We start from the raw sequence: 14781 nt of genomic DNA, 5'->3' as shown, positions 1-14781 counted from the left end.
CTAAAGATTGCCTAACACTTAAGCGAATGTTGGCAAACCAGGCACCACTAGCTTGGTCAAACACACCTCAAGTACCCGCGCTAATGCCTGCACAACCTATCGAGCAACCGTCACAGCACATAGTTCCAAGGAATCCGAATGTAGTCCAGTCTGTGCCGTTACCACCGCCAGTGCTAGGACCACAACCTCCACATCCAAGGATTACCCCAATAAACCAGATGGGTTGTGAGTCACATAGTGCATGTGGGGATTATGAAGAGGAGATAGACCCTACTGCTCCATATGGGATTGATACGTTTGAAATGATTCCCCAGTACTACATGGAGGATCATTTCGGGCAAGTCAAGCCTGTATATCAAGCGGCTGCTCTTGCCACAAGAGGGCAAAACCTTAATACCTTGGCAAGGAGACCACCTCTTCAATGTTACGAGTGTGGTGGACCGCATCGTGTAGCAGAGTGCCCTAATAGGCTACAGAAGATCTCTACTCAGATGCAACCAAATCAAGCGAGCACATCGGGAATGCCGGTACTTACATGCAATCGTTGTGGCATAGATCATTTGATCGCACAATGTCTACATAATCCTAATGCACCCAAGATTACGCCATTGAATTTGGTTGAGGTCACCAACCAAGCACGAAGAACCACACCCGTTGTACCCGCGAATGTAGTTACACGGTCAATGCTTCAAAATCAAAACTACATTCTTGAAGAGAGGGATACTGCATCAATCGCTCAGGCAAAGAAAAAGAAAACACGGCGAAAGAGATCGCTTAATGCCACAAGCTCCAAGCCCAGTTCAAAGACTAACATAGGGACAGGAGACGACCCCGTGTATATGAATGATCCTGAAGACGATTCTGATTCAATAGAAACCATGGGGACCAAAGCCACTACCTTAAGGGAGGAACCCACACGGGAGCTCAATGAAGGGGAATCAAGCGAGTACATAAATAAGGGAAAACAGAAGGAAACTTCCTCGGCCCCACAACCAAGTCAGTTAATGCCCTCTCGACCACCCAAACTGACTGAGACTCCCCAAGACAAGCCACGTGGGCCAAAAACCCTCAAGAAAAAGATTGGAACTTACCCAAACCCAGTTGAGGAGATTGAACAAGTACAACACTTAAGGGGTTTGGTGGAAGAAACACAAAGAGAACTAGAGCCAAACCCGAGAAAAGTCAAAATTTCAGACACAGTGTTTCCTACGCAAGTTCAGCCTCACCGGAACCATAAACCGTTAGCTATACCAAGTATCATTCGGGAAGAAAGTGAGGATAGGACATCCGGAAGTGGGCAAACACCCTTCTTGCTGGAAAGAATGTTTAGTGAGGGAATGCCTGACCCCATCGAAGCGGAAGTGATTCCATCTTCACCAGTCCCTAGTCAAGGGGCGATGTCTCGAAAAGTACCGCTGAATGTGTCCAAGCTAATGGATTTCATGTCCTCCGAGATCAGAACCACGATCATATCCAAATTATACGGAGATCCTGAGCTATTCTTAGCTCTTCGGGCATTTCTCAATGGAGAACTAAAGGCGGGGCTACCACAATTTGCAAATACGGATAGACCTGACACGCTTCAAGATGAAGGGGAGCATTGGGATCTACCACCCAACTTTGATGAAGATTCGGTCGTGGAAATACCTGTGAACAAGTTGGGACAGTACTTTGAAGGTGACGAATCTAATGCCACCCTCCCCATTACTACCAAGGGATTAACTCTAAAGGGAATCCTTGATGGTGGTGCTGGAGTGAGCATTGTGACTAAAAACTGTTGGGAATCTATGGGAAGGCCTCACCTCGAAGTCACAAACATAGTGGTTAAGATGGCAAACGGAACCATAGCTAAACCTATTGGGATGTTAAGGGACCTTAAGATCAAGGTCCTAGGATACAAGGTAAAACATACCTTCATTGTAATGGATTTCTCCAAGCATCCTATGTCATATCAAATTATCTTAGGACGTCCTTTCATGAGGGAAGCACAAATGGTGCATGACTGGTCGAAAAACCATGTCTACCTACAATTCCAGGACTCTGTCATTCGAGTTGATCTTGAGAATGGTCGTGCACATCCTTTAGGAAGCAAGGTTATCATTGATAATCGATCAGATACCACTATTCACTCCGCCCCATTAAGGTATTGCTATACATGCAAAAAAGAGACTGATGATGGGAAAGATTCTCCTTATATGGATGTCCTACCGGGTATGACTGAGTCGGATAACGTGGATTGGGTACACCTAGCGGCAACCATAGACACATGGGAAAATAGAGGCACAAGTTGGGTAACACCTGAGGGGCAAGATATGCCACCGTTAGTGCCAATAAACATGATAGGTGTTATGCACTTGACTCCTGATGGCGAGAACGTGGCAAACTCCACCGACACTGAAAGTAACGAAGACTCTGACCAATGCAACTCTGAGTATGAATCTCAAGAAGAAACTGACCCTGAGCCTGATGGGGAAAATGAATCAAATATTCACCCAAATGTGGAAGCAAGGTGCTCAAGGCCTAGGACAGTGGCCTCCTGCAGTTCATCCGAAAGTGAAGATCGACCAAGTGAGTCCGAATCGGATAGAAACAAAAATCAAAAACTTGGTAAGAAGAAAACGAGACATAAGCGCCAACGCTATCGAGCTAATGTACGAACTGCAATAAACAAGGAAAGATCCACTGCAGAATGGCTTAGTTATGTAGGAGCCATTGATGCTCATCGGAAGATAGCGGATAATTGGGGACAATACCTCCAAAGTGTCATGTGATGTATTCCGCAACCTCATGACGTCGCCCAATTAGAAATCGAAGAGAAGCCAAAACTAAGTCGTACTGCAAGAAGGCGACAAAACCAAGAGTTGGCTCAGCAGCAAAAGGAAGCGGAATTGAAAGAAAAAAGTCTAGCACAACAGGAACCAGTAGACTTACACCCCGCACCCGAGCATTTCAAATCATTCACCACAGGGGAACGTAAAGTAGTCTACACAAAAGCCCAACGAACGCCTACCAATGGGAGTAGCGGTGTCTACGATGGCCCTGCGGTAGTTAAGGAGATAGACTTAGCAGATCCGGGTGAGGAGTCTAAACCAGTTTATATTGCTCAAGACCTCACCAAGGCGGAAGAAGCTGCACTTACGAAGCTTCTTAAAGAATTCAAGGATATATTTGCTTGGACATATCATGATATGAAGGGTGTTCCACCCTCGGTGGTGCAACACACGATTCCAATGATTAGCACTGCTAAACCAGTCCAGCAACGTCCCTACCCAATGAATCCTAAGTACGCAAAGATTGTACAAGAGGAAATTGAAAAGCTGGTAAAATGTGGATTCATATACCCAATTGAGCACTCAGAATGGGTTTCTCCGATAGTCATCGTGCCAAAGAAGAATGGGAAACTCAGAGTGTGCGTTGATCTCAAAAAGGTTAATGCAGCCACCAGAAGGGATCATTACCCCTTGCCATATTCTGAACATGTGCTTGAAAGAGTGGCAGGCAAGGAGGCATATAGCTTTTTAGATGGGTACTCGGGTTACAATCAGATCACAATTGCAGTCGAGGACCAAGCTAAAACAGCATTTATCACGGAGTTTGGAGTGTTTGCCTTTCGCGTCATGGCTTTTGGCTTGACCAATGCACCTGCAACATTCCAACGATTGATAAATACGGCCTTTAAGGAATATCTAAGGGACTTCTGTGAAGCTTTCTTAGATGATCTTTGTGTTCATTCCTCTTGGGACGAGCACTTGATGTGTTTACGAAAAATATTTGAAAGGTGTAGATTATATCGCATCTCCTTGAATCCTTTCAAATGCCAATTCTGGGTTAAACACGGAGTTATCTTAGGGCATATAGTGTCCAAAAATGGGATTTCCACTGACGAGAGTAAAATCAAGGTCATTCTGGAATTACCCCCACCCACCAACTACAAGGGAGTCCAACGCTTTATGGGCCATGTTGGTTATTATCGAAGGTTTATTCTCTTCTTCGCCGAGATAGCTCGACCATTGTATAAGCTTCTCATCGAGTTTATTTGGACCGAAGAATGTGACCGTGCCTATGAGCTATTAAAGAAGGCCTTGGCGAGTGCTCCAATCTTGAGAATGCCTAACTGGGATTTACTCTTCCATGTGCATATTGATGCATCAAACTTTGCTATTGGGTGTGTGTTAACTCAACCTGGAGAACACAAGCTAGACTACCCCATTAGCTTTGCCAGTCGCCAGTTGAACGATGCTGAGATGAACTACACCACTACGGAGCGAGAAGGGTTGGCAATGATATATGCAGTAAGGAAATTTCGTTATTACCTCCTTGCCACCAAGTTTGTTTTCTATGTGGATCATCAAGCATTGTTGTATCTGGTAAACAAACCATGCTCCACAGGAAGAATCACACGATGGCTATTGATTCTTCTTGAATTTGATTTCACGGTTGTTGTGAGACCTGGCAAGAAACATGTTATGGCTGATCATTTGTCTCGCATACCCAATGGTGAGGCTCCTACAGGGGTTGATGATGACTTACCTGACACTTCCTTGTTTATGGTGGAGACAATGCCTGAATGGAGTGAGAAGATTGTTAACTTTTTGGTTAATGGCTTTCCACCCAAGGAGCTTCGTAAAGATCTAGCTCGAAAGCTGATCAAAGAATGCGAACCCTATTCCCTGATAGCCGGGACTCTTTATAAAAGAGGAAAGGATGACGTTCTTAGGCGTTGTGCCCGAGAGGATGAGTATCTATACATTTTACAAGAGGCACATATGGGCGTAGCCGGTGGTCACTTCTCAGGAGACTTAACTGCGCGAAAGATCTTACAATCAGGGTATTGGTGGCCCACTATGTTCCAGGATGCATCACTCTTTGTGAAGGGTTGCGATGAATGCCAACGATATAAGAAACCCCAGAGGAAAGATCAGATGCCCCTACATCCGATCAAAGTAAACCAACCATTTGAAAAGTGGGGTTTAGACTTTGTAGGTCCAATTAGTCCAGCGGCCCGAAACACACAATCTCGCTATATTATTGTGGCCACTAACTATATGACCAAATGGGCTGAAGCGAAAGCAACACGTAAGGCAGATGCGAGGACAACAGCCAAGTTCCTCTTTGAAAATATAATCACACGATTCGGTTGTCCTTTTGAACTTGTGAGCGACAATGGTACGCATTTTATAAATGAAGTGATTAAGGAGCTCACAACAAATTTCATGATATCCCATCATAAATCTACTCCTTATTATCCGCAAGCGAATGGCCAAGCCGAGAGTACCAACAAGACTTTAATCTCTATTTTGACAAAGACAGTTGAAGCTTATCGCACGGATTGGGATCTAAAGCTTACGACAGCTTTATGGGCCTATCGTACTGCGTACAAAGTGGCTATTAATTGCACACCATTCAAAATGGTATATGGCCAAGAAGCAGTCATGCCGTGGGAATTTGTCATTCCTAGTCTTCGTGTTGCTACTCAAGAGGGTTGGGATGGTAATCCCTTAGCAGAGCGTCTGTATATCCTTGAGCGACTAAACGAAGAAAGACAATTGGCTGTATACAATGCCCTTGTGGAGAAGGATAGAAGGAAAAAATGGTTTGATCGCCATCTAAAGGACAAGGACATCAAGGTTGGGGATAAAGTCCTGATGTATGGAGTGCGAAACGAAAAGAAGAAGCTCAAATATGCTGGTAAGGGACCGTATAGAGTATGTGAAATTACACCGCAAGGTACCATCAGAGTGGAGACTCTCGACGGAGTTGAAACCATTGGATTCCTTAATGGGAGTAAATTCAAAAGATACTATGACCCCCTGAGCCAGGAGGAGTTACACGCAATCCATCAAAAGAAGGCAGCTAAAGAACATGCTGAGCTTAAAAAGATACAAGCAAGAGTCGAAGCCAAAGAACGTCAACAGCGTGCTAGGAGACAACGAGAAGCCAACTTGGGAATTACGCAAGTATTTTTCGAGGAAGCAGAGGAGGATGCACTGGAATCTGACCCACCTCTAAGATACCCAATTGAGTTACAGAGTCCTTACGGGGAGGTGCTGTATAATGCATTATTGGATACAGGAGCTCAACACAATTTGCTATCATATGGCGTGTGGTGTCAACTGGGAAAACCACCTTTAACCAAGAGTTCTATCCAAGTCCAAGGAATCAACAAGAAGAAAACCCCTGTCTCAGGAATTCTGCACACTCCGGTTGCTTATGACAAGGGAACCATAATTCAAAGCTTTTTGGTTATGCCTGCTGGCACCATGGAAGGGACTGTAATCTTAGGGCGCAAATGGATGATGGTCACCAAGTGCAATATCGATTGGGCAACCAGACAAGTCACAACGCAAGAACCAACACTAGGTCTGACCGCTCAAAATCCTGCACCTAAGTCATCCACTCAAATATTAGATAATGAAAAATCACAAAGTCCAGTGGCAAAACCATCTTCGATTGTAGGCCACCCCTCTAACGCTTCAACGCCAAGAGTGGAAACAGGCAAGGCGCTCCATAAAGCTTCGCTTACTATGCCAAAGAGTACATACAAATGGGTCCCCAAAGCTTCGTTAACAGCTACTTCCCCTGCTCAATCTCGTTCAGCCACCAAGAAGCCTCGTAAAAGGAAAGCAGCTACCCACCCGAGAAAGGGCAATGTAACATCGCGATGGATCCCTAAAAAATTATTAGTAGCCCAAGGGTACTATGAGGGAAATGACCAGATTTGGGTCCCTAAACATAAGCTGAATCCCTCTACATCACCTATAAAACCTTGCAAACCAATTGTTGCCACCCCAACGATAATTCAAGATCGTGGTAAGGGAAAGGTAACAGAGTGCTCCACACCACTTCTTCCAGAGTTAGTTTGGATTCCCAAACGATATCGATCATTACCACCTAGCTCAGGAAGGGGGGAGCCACATGAAGCTTCTAGCTCCTCATGCCAGGCACACGCTGATATAGAAGTTTCTACATGCTCTACACCTACTCTTGTCAACACCCAACAAAAAACTGATGAGTCTACGTCTCCCCTTGTAATAGTATCGTCGGAAACCATTTCCTCCATTCGTCAATGGGAGCGTACACTACCATCTCTACAATTGGATGTGGCCACAAGGGTCATAAAAAGCTATCTGCCCACATCACAACCTATGAACCGCTGGACAAATTGGTTCCAAGAGGCTGCAACATCATTGCAAATAATATGATCTACCCAAGGAAAGGGGGAGCATGTACTCACGCTCGACATTCTAATGCTTCCTCCTTAACCTTCCCCCCTGACCATGTAATTGCCAAATTCAAGGGGATGTATATATATAGCTTCATACATAAACAAAACAAAGAAAACAAAATAAAAAAATAGTAAAAAAAGCAAGAGCACGTTAAGAGCAGAGATATCCGTATACAATCAAGAACTAGATTGTCCTGTCATAAACCTACTGATGCTATATCTGTGTTTGCAGATATGGCAGATGCCCGATCATCATACACTTCATCCACTCCTACCTTTGGTGAGAGGTATCATCTGTACCTTTCTCAGATATTCCACATGTGCTATCCTGTAATTGAAACTGAATGGGATCATATAGATGTACTAGCCAGAGAGGAAAATATTGAGGAATTAGAATGGCTAATTCGCCTATTGACCATGACCGACCCCTACTCCGTAGAGGACATATCCCCGATAGCCCAATGCTTTCCTTTTCCACAAGATGACTATCCTCGCATGGTTACATTTTTGATGAGTTTATGTGGATGGGAAAATGAAAAGGAAATATCTGACAATGATGAATGGACGGATGAAACTCATGGCACTACTGAGGTTGATTTTATTTATTTGGATGATGCGGATAGAGGCTTAGCCTTAGGGCTAGAGCCAGGACTCTACAACATCCTCTTACCGTATCCTCAGTAGTAGGGTGGTGACTGGTAGGTAGGTTAGTGTTTTCAAGTTTTTTCTAGTTTAGATTCTTTAAACGAGTCTTGAAATTTTCACACTCATGTGCCTCTCGAGGTATAGTGCTTGTTAGTTGATTGTACAGGTTAAAAAGTTTGAGGTGGGTTCGCTTCCAAGTCCAGAGACTGCCGCAACGTTCATCAAAATATATCTACATCAAATTGCAAGGTGTCTCGTCAAATCAAGGAGATCTCCAATTACAGGTGTAATTCTTCCATACCCACTCTCTTTCGTTTTTACTGTTCAATCAATTGCATAAACTATAATGCATGACCACATGGAAATTATCAATGTACTACTTAGTTTTTGAAGTTGCTTGCATGCTAGTGTAAAACATTAATGAGCTTAACTTTATTGGAAATATTCCTAGGCAGCATGACGTCTTTAGTTAACCTTGGAATACGATTGTCTTAGGTCTAGGGTCAAACCATCTTAATGTTTGACACCTGGCCATGTGTGTGTTGACCTCTAGGACATAGCTTTTACCCCTTGTCGAAAGGATGTAAGAACACATTTTAGTTCAGGAGCAAAGATCAAAAGAAATAGATTTTAAAAAAAAAAAAGCCTACAATAAATGGCAATACAAGGGTTAGTGTGCTTTAATGTTGGCCTATCGCCTTATTGATACTTGGTAGGCGAGGAGTATTCTACTCCAGACCGATGCCTTGGTTGGTAGGGGGTAGCCTTGCCTAAAGTGAGCTAATAGATTCCTGGATAATGCCTTGTGTTAAACATGGTACCAGGATCGATGTTAGTTTTGCCTTAGGAAGGTCGCCATTGTGTGTAAAAATTGTCACGTGCATTATAAAAAAAAAAAAAAGAGGCAAAAGGCTCCTGTAACTGTGATGTTTCTTGTGTCCCTAGACGTGTGGTATTAACTTGTTCTTAGAGTAGACACAGTGTGGTCATCTGTTTATTTATTAAGCTTGGTTATTTTCCTTGACTTAGGCCAGTTATAAACCTTGATTAACCTGTGACACCTTGCTAACTCTTGAATTCCTTTCAATAATTTTAAACTCCTATTAATTTGCTACACTAGCTCACTCATGTGACTTTTAAACTAAGTTCTCATAGCAACATCCATTGTGGTCTCACATGCTTGAATTTATACACTTTATATCTTTTGAATTCTAGCATACCTTCACTCTACTTCCCTGTTTTGCAGACGGTCTACCACAACAACCCTCTTGAGCTTACCATACCATAGCTTCCGAGGACGGAATCTACATCAGGAAGGGGGGCATGTTAACCCATGGCGGACATGGCGACGTACTATATTTTACGTCATTAATTTAAATATTCTGAGTCATGGGCCGGGCTTGTCGGCACCATATGTTAAGGATGAAGGGATTGGGTGATCGCCGATGAGAGGCGCACCTTGGATATCAGTAGGATAAGGGTTAGGGTCGGCCGGCCATGTATGGGCGCCCAAGTATGAACGGCCAAGTCACCTATATGAGTCAAATGTAACCCTAAAATCCTCATTCTCATGTGTTGTGAATAGAAGAGTGCTCTTGCCTTATCTCCTTGTTTTCCTTCTCCTGCGTGTGTGAGAGAGAGAGAGAGAGAGAGTGAGAGAGCGATCGAGCGCACTGTGTAGCGGCACGGCGAGACGACGGAGAGGCGGTAGAGCGGCGACGGCGGCTCCTCCTTCACGGCTGCGACGCGGGAATCCTTCAAGGCAGCAGTTAAGCGGTGAGTGACACACCCTTTGGCATTCTGTTTGAGCTTCCTTCCCTGGTTGTATGCTTGTAGCCATTCGTGGCTCGCATACGGTGTTCGGCAAGTCCCCAGCTACGACCTGTGCGGCAAAAGCGCACATCCAGTTAGGATTTCTGATGGTTGGTCATACACATGAGGATATTGATGCAATGTTTAGTAGTTTTCTGAGAAACTACAGACTAGCTAAACATTCACCTTCCCACATTTAATGAAAATATTCAAGGATAGCCAAGTATTTGCTCCAATCCCATTCTTGATGACAAATATCCCAAACTTCAAGGGATTCATTGATGGATACTTGTCTAATGGAAAAGAAGTGCTAGTGGGGCACTCAAGACCATTATAATTCAGATTCTTCATGTAGAAAAAGGTTCCAGTTATGCAATATAAAGTGCATCCTAAATCCATTGAATGGTTTCCAAAGGATGGTGGTATTGAATTATGAAAGAAGGATAGTTATGGTAACATAATACTACTGACAGGGGTTCCATGTCTCATCAAAGATCACTTAGAGGTGGTAAAAGGAATTAATGATGACATACGATATTGGAAAAGATGGACTAATGTTCAAGGATCTGATGCAGCTTTCACCTTGTACATCATCCTAGTGATTGAGTATTGAGAGGCCATGGTTCACACACTAGAGAGACCACGTGTCCAAGATGAAGGCTTTTAAACTTTTGGCCAAGAACTCTAGGCACATGTGTGGATGATATAACTATCGATATTGATGATGAATTCTTAGGATTGGAAGAATTTGAGGATCACTATTGCAGACCACAAAGTAAATGGCCGAAGCAAGCTTTTCAACCCATAGTTGATGTTAGAAAGGGAGACTTTGCTCTTATTCGACCAAAAAAACCAATATATCCTATATGGTTGGGTGTAGCTCAAAGTAAGATAGATGTCAATAGATCATCTAAAAATATCGGGCACCTATATGCAAAAAGAGAAATGTTGGTGATGCTGAGGTTTATAGAGATTGTTGGAACAAATTCTCGATATTGTGTAACAAGAAGGATCCTATGCATTGGGAACTATCAGATACGATAGTTTTTACATGGGCCACTAAGGGGCAAACATTGCCACAAAAGGTTAAGACGCCAACAAATGTGTGTGCTAAGGCAAAGCAGAGTTTGGCAACATCCGAGAACTGTGATGAAAGTGAGTGAGTTTGGATTATAAGAGTACTAGTTGGATCTATGTTGATCACTTTTTGTTTATAATTTAGTACATGTTAGTCCCCTACTAATTAGAATTTGATTGTTTTTTATACTTTTCTTTCAAATTTTATGGGTATTTTCTTAGCTACATTGTAGCTTAAACGGTGTTTGTAAAGGCCCCATATGTGCTATTATATCAACCTTGAGTAGCAACACTTTCTCTTTCAAATTTAGTGAAATTACCAAAGTCATCAAAATTACCAAAATTGATTTGAAGATATCAATTTCATTTTTTTCCAAAATGGATGGATTTTTCCAAACCCCCTAATATGGACTTCCTTCCATTATGCAGTGGACCCAACCCTTTCTCTTTGGATATGGTTGAGCAAACTGGCTTAAGCTAGGGCAAAATGCTCAAAATTCTAGGTTGGGATATCTCCTAGGCTACACAATAACATTAATGGGAGATATCCCAACATCGAGCCGTATTGCTGCAAATTTTAAGCTAATTTGCCTAGCAAATTGATAACTTATATATGTCTAATAGATGTTTGATATGCAATGTGTAGTCCATAGCTACAACGGCTCATTTTTCTTTCTATGCGACCACCGAACCAAAGCCCCCCAAAACTGCACATTTTTGCCCTTGAATTATGCAAGACATTAGGAAAGTTGTTCAGTCAAGGCTATTCAAGTCAACAATCAATTGGCGATAGAAATCTAAAGGATGAACTTTGGAGGTTTATTTTGAGATTTTTTTAAAAATTTGATGTAGGTATGTTTTAATTAGCATTTATTGTTTGTGTAAGTATAGTTTTTTGTTTTTTCTATGAAAAAGCAATCAATCATCAAGCAATCCAAGTAAAAATTTTGAATTTAGTGTAGATATGATTTGATTAGCATTTATTGTTTGTGTAGGTGAGAGTTTTATAGTGGATTGTGGTAGTTCTCGAAAAAAACATATTTTTTAATCAATGAAAACAAACAATAAACATTGTTGATTGTTTGTGTAAGTAAGAGTTTTATAGTAGTTTGTGGTAGGTAAGAGTTTTATAGTGGATTGTAGTAATGCTTGAAAAAAACATATTTTTCAACCAATCAAAATAAGGACAACTTTTAAATCTATCCGGTTTTTGTTTTTGAAATCTCTACAATATGCCGGTTTTATAACTAAAATATATATATATAAATATTCCTTAAAATAAAGCCCGCTTAAAATCTCAACATGATTCGTGATGCCCGTTTTTGAACATTTTTGGTCATAAAATACTTCCAAATTTTCAAAATTCCCGTCAAAAAGTTACACTAAAATAAAACAAAACTTTCTATATTTCACCAAACTTAAAATCAAGCACGTTGATAAATAACTAATTTAATAGATAGATACATAATCGCGTAGGGGAAAAAGCCATTCTGCTTCGTGAAGAGCACGTTTCCAGAGAACGACGCGGCGCCGCACGCACGATTATTGCTAGTGCTTCAAAAAAAACAAATTTCGTTTTTCCTTAACCAGTCCAAATAAAGATAAGCTTGAAGCTAATCGATTAAAAAAAATAGACAAAATATCGGGAATCGGGATGATTTTTTTTTTGTCGTTTATAATAAAGCATTGAAAGCAATGCCAGAATTTCAACTGGAATCCCTCAGGCGATAGTACTGTGTCATTGAAAAAAATAAATATAAATAAATAACCACAGCGCGTTACAGGAACCTGCAAAGTTCAAAGTATGGATGGATTTTCTAAAATACGCAAAGCTCAATGCATTATTTTAAAATTTAGTTGTATTAATTTTGCGGACAGGAGTGTGTGTGTGCGTGTGCGTGTGTGTGAGAGACCGAGTCGGATAAGGATGAGCATTGAGGACCGGGGTGAAGCAGGCAACTTGCAACTGTGCAACGCTCCTCATCAGAGTCAATGCTTTCTATAAACACGTACTGAAATGCTCCGTAGTAAGCCAGCCTAATTGTAGCTCTCTCCTAGCCCACACCATGGAACTCTCCTCTCTTGAGCTCACAACCCCTTTCATGCACAGTGAGACTGCGCGCTTGCTTTCTAGCTCCCAAGCTTTTGTCTCCTGTGCATGGAAGACGAATCTGGTTCGCACACAAAATCTGTCTTACAAGAGAGGCCCCGCCCAGCCACGGTGCGGCCATGGAAGCTCCAATGGTGATCATCAGCGAGAACCGGAGTTGAGCTCTCTGGATCGTCGCCACCTCCTTCTGGCATCTTCGCTCGGAGTTGCCGGCCTGCCTCTTCTGAGCCCGCAGCCAGTTTTCGGAAGCCCCGTTCAGCCACCAGATCTGAGGCAATGCACCACCCCAATCGACCCAGGCAACGGTGCTGCAACCGTAGATTGCTGCTTGCCGGTGTCCACCACCATCTCCGACTTCAAACTGCCCACTAATCTGCCCCTCCGCACTAGAGTCTCCGCCCACCTAGCCAGCCAAGACTACGTCGCCAAGTACACTAAGGCGTACCAGCTGCTGCGCCAGTTGCCGGCCACCGATCCGCGCCAATACTCGCAGCAGGCTAACGTCCACTGCGCCTTCTGCGATGCCGCCTACGACGAGAACGGCACGCAGATCGAGTACCAGGTCCATAGCTCTTGGCTCTTCTTCCCTTGGCACAGATGGTACCTCTACTTCCATGAGCGCATCTTGGCCAGCCTCATCAAAGATGACTCCTTTGCCCTCCCCTTCTGGAACTGGGACGCCGCCTCCGGCTACACCATCCCTCCCATGTACACCAGCAGCCAAAGCCCTCTTTACGACTCCAACCGCAACCCTGCCCACCAGCCCCCCACTGTTATTAACCTTAACTACAACTTCACCGAGTCTAACCTCTCCGCCTCCGCCCAGCTTGCCGCCAACAACAGCCTCATGTATCGCCAGATGGTAACCAGCTCCAAAACGCCTTCCCTCTTTTTTGGCCAGGCTTACCGCCAAGGAGACGCCGCTAGCCCAGGCGCCGGTACTATCGAAAACCTCCCCCACGGCACTGTTCATATCTGGACGGGTAATCCCGCCAACCCTAACGATGAAGACATGGGGACCCTCTACTCGGCCGGCCGAGATCCCATCTTCTTCGCCCACCATTCCAACATTGACAGGCTCTGGGAGGTGTGGAAGGGCCTTGGCGGGAGGAGAAAAGACATCACAGATAAGGATTACTTAGACGCAACCTTCCTGTTCTATGATGAAAATGCCAAGCTTGTAAGGGTGAGAATCGGCGACGCCCTGGACACCACCAAGCTAGCCTACAAGTATCAAGATGTTCCTAATGCATGGCTAAATGCAGCACCAAGGTCAAGTGCGAGCTCTGCAACGACTGCAACAACGAGTTTTGGGCCGGGAGGAGCGCCGCCTGCAGCAATGGCGGGGATCAGGCAGAAGATCAAGGAAGGCCTGAAAGAGTTCAAGGAGAGGACGTCGAAGAAGATAGGGAAGATAGTGAGTGCACTTGTGAAGAGGCCGAAGAAGGTGAAAGCGGATGATTTTGAGGAGGAGATTCTGGTGTTGGAGGGGGTGGAGATACCAGCAGACGAGAAGGTGAAGTTTGATGTGTACATAAATTTGCCTGATGCGGATGAGAAGGTGGGGTGCGATATCTCTGAGTATGCAGGCTCCTTCTTCAACGTGCCGCACTTGGGCATGAAGATGGGCGGAGAGGGCAAGAGAGTGAGGAAGTCCAACTTCAGGCTCGGAATCGGAGAAGTTCTCAAAGAGCTCGGAGTGGAGGACGACGACAGCTTCGCCATCACCATAGTGCAGAGAGGCCAGACCAGCGTCCCCATTTCTATCGACAGTGTGAAGCTCGAGTATGAGTGATATCATTTATTGAAAAGCTCCATTGTTTCATCGAACCAGCAGGGAAGGGGCAGTGCATCTTGTCCACCTATCTCATTTGCCTTTAATAACTAAAACTCGGCTTTGTGTTTGTCTTTT

General features: G+C 43.7%; 1 pseudogene; it reads left to right on the top strand.

Annotated features, from left to right (window-relative positions):
- Positions 1 to 12713: 12713 nt before the first annotated feature.
- LOC147620165 (polyphenol oxidase I, chloroplastic pseudogene) lies at positions 12714 to 14781 on the top strand (annotated as a pseudogene).

The sequence above is a fragment of the Cibotium barometz genome, chromosome 32 (assembly GCF_041138505.1).
Source record: "Cibotium barometz isolate CiBa-2024 chromosome 32, ASM4113850v1, whole genome shotgun sequence".
In the NCBI taxonomy this organism is placed as follows: Eukaryota; Viridiplantae; Streptophyta; class Polypodiopsida; order Cyatheales; family Cibotiaceae; genus Cibotium; species Cibotium barometz.
Note: the sequence above shows the minus strand (reverse complement) of the source record. Positions and strands in the feature narration are given on the sequence as shown.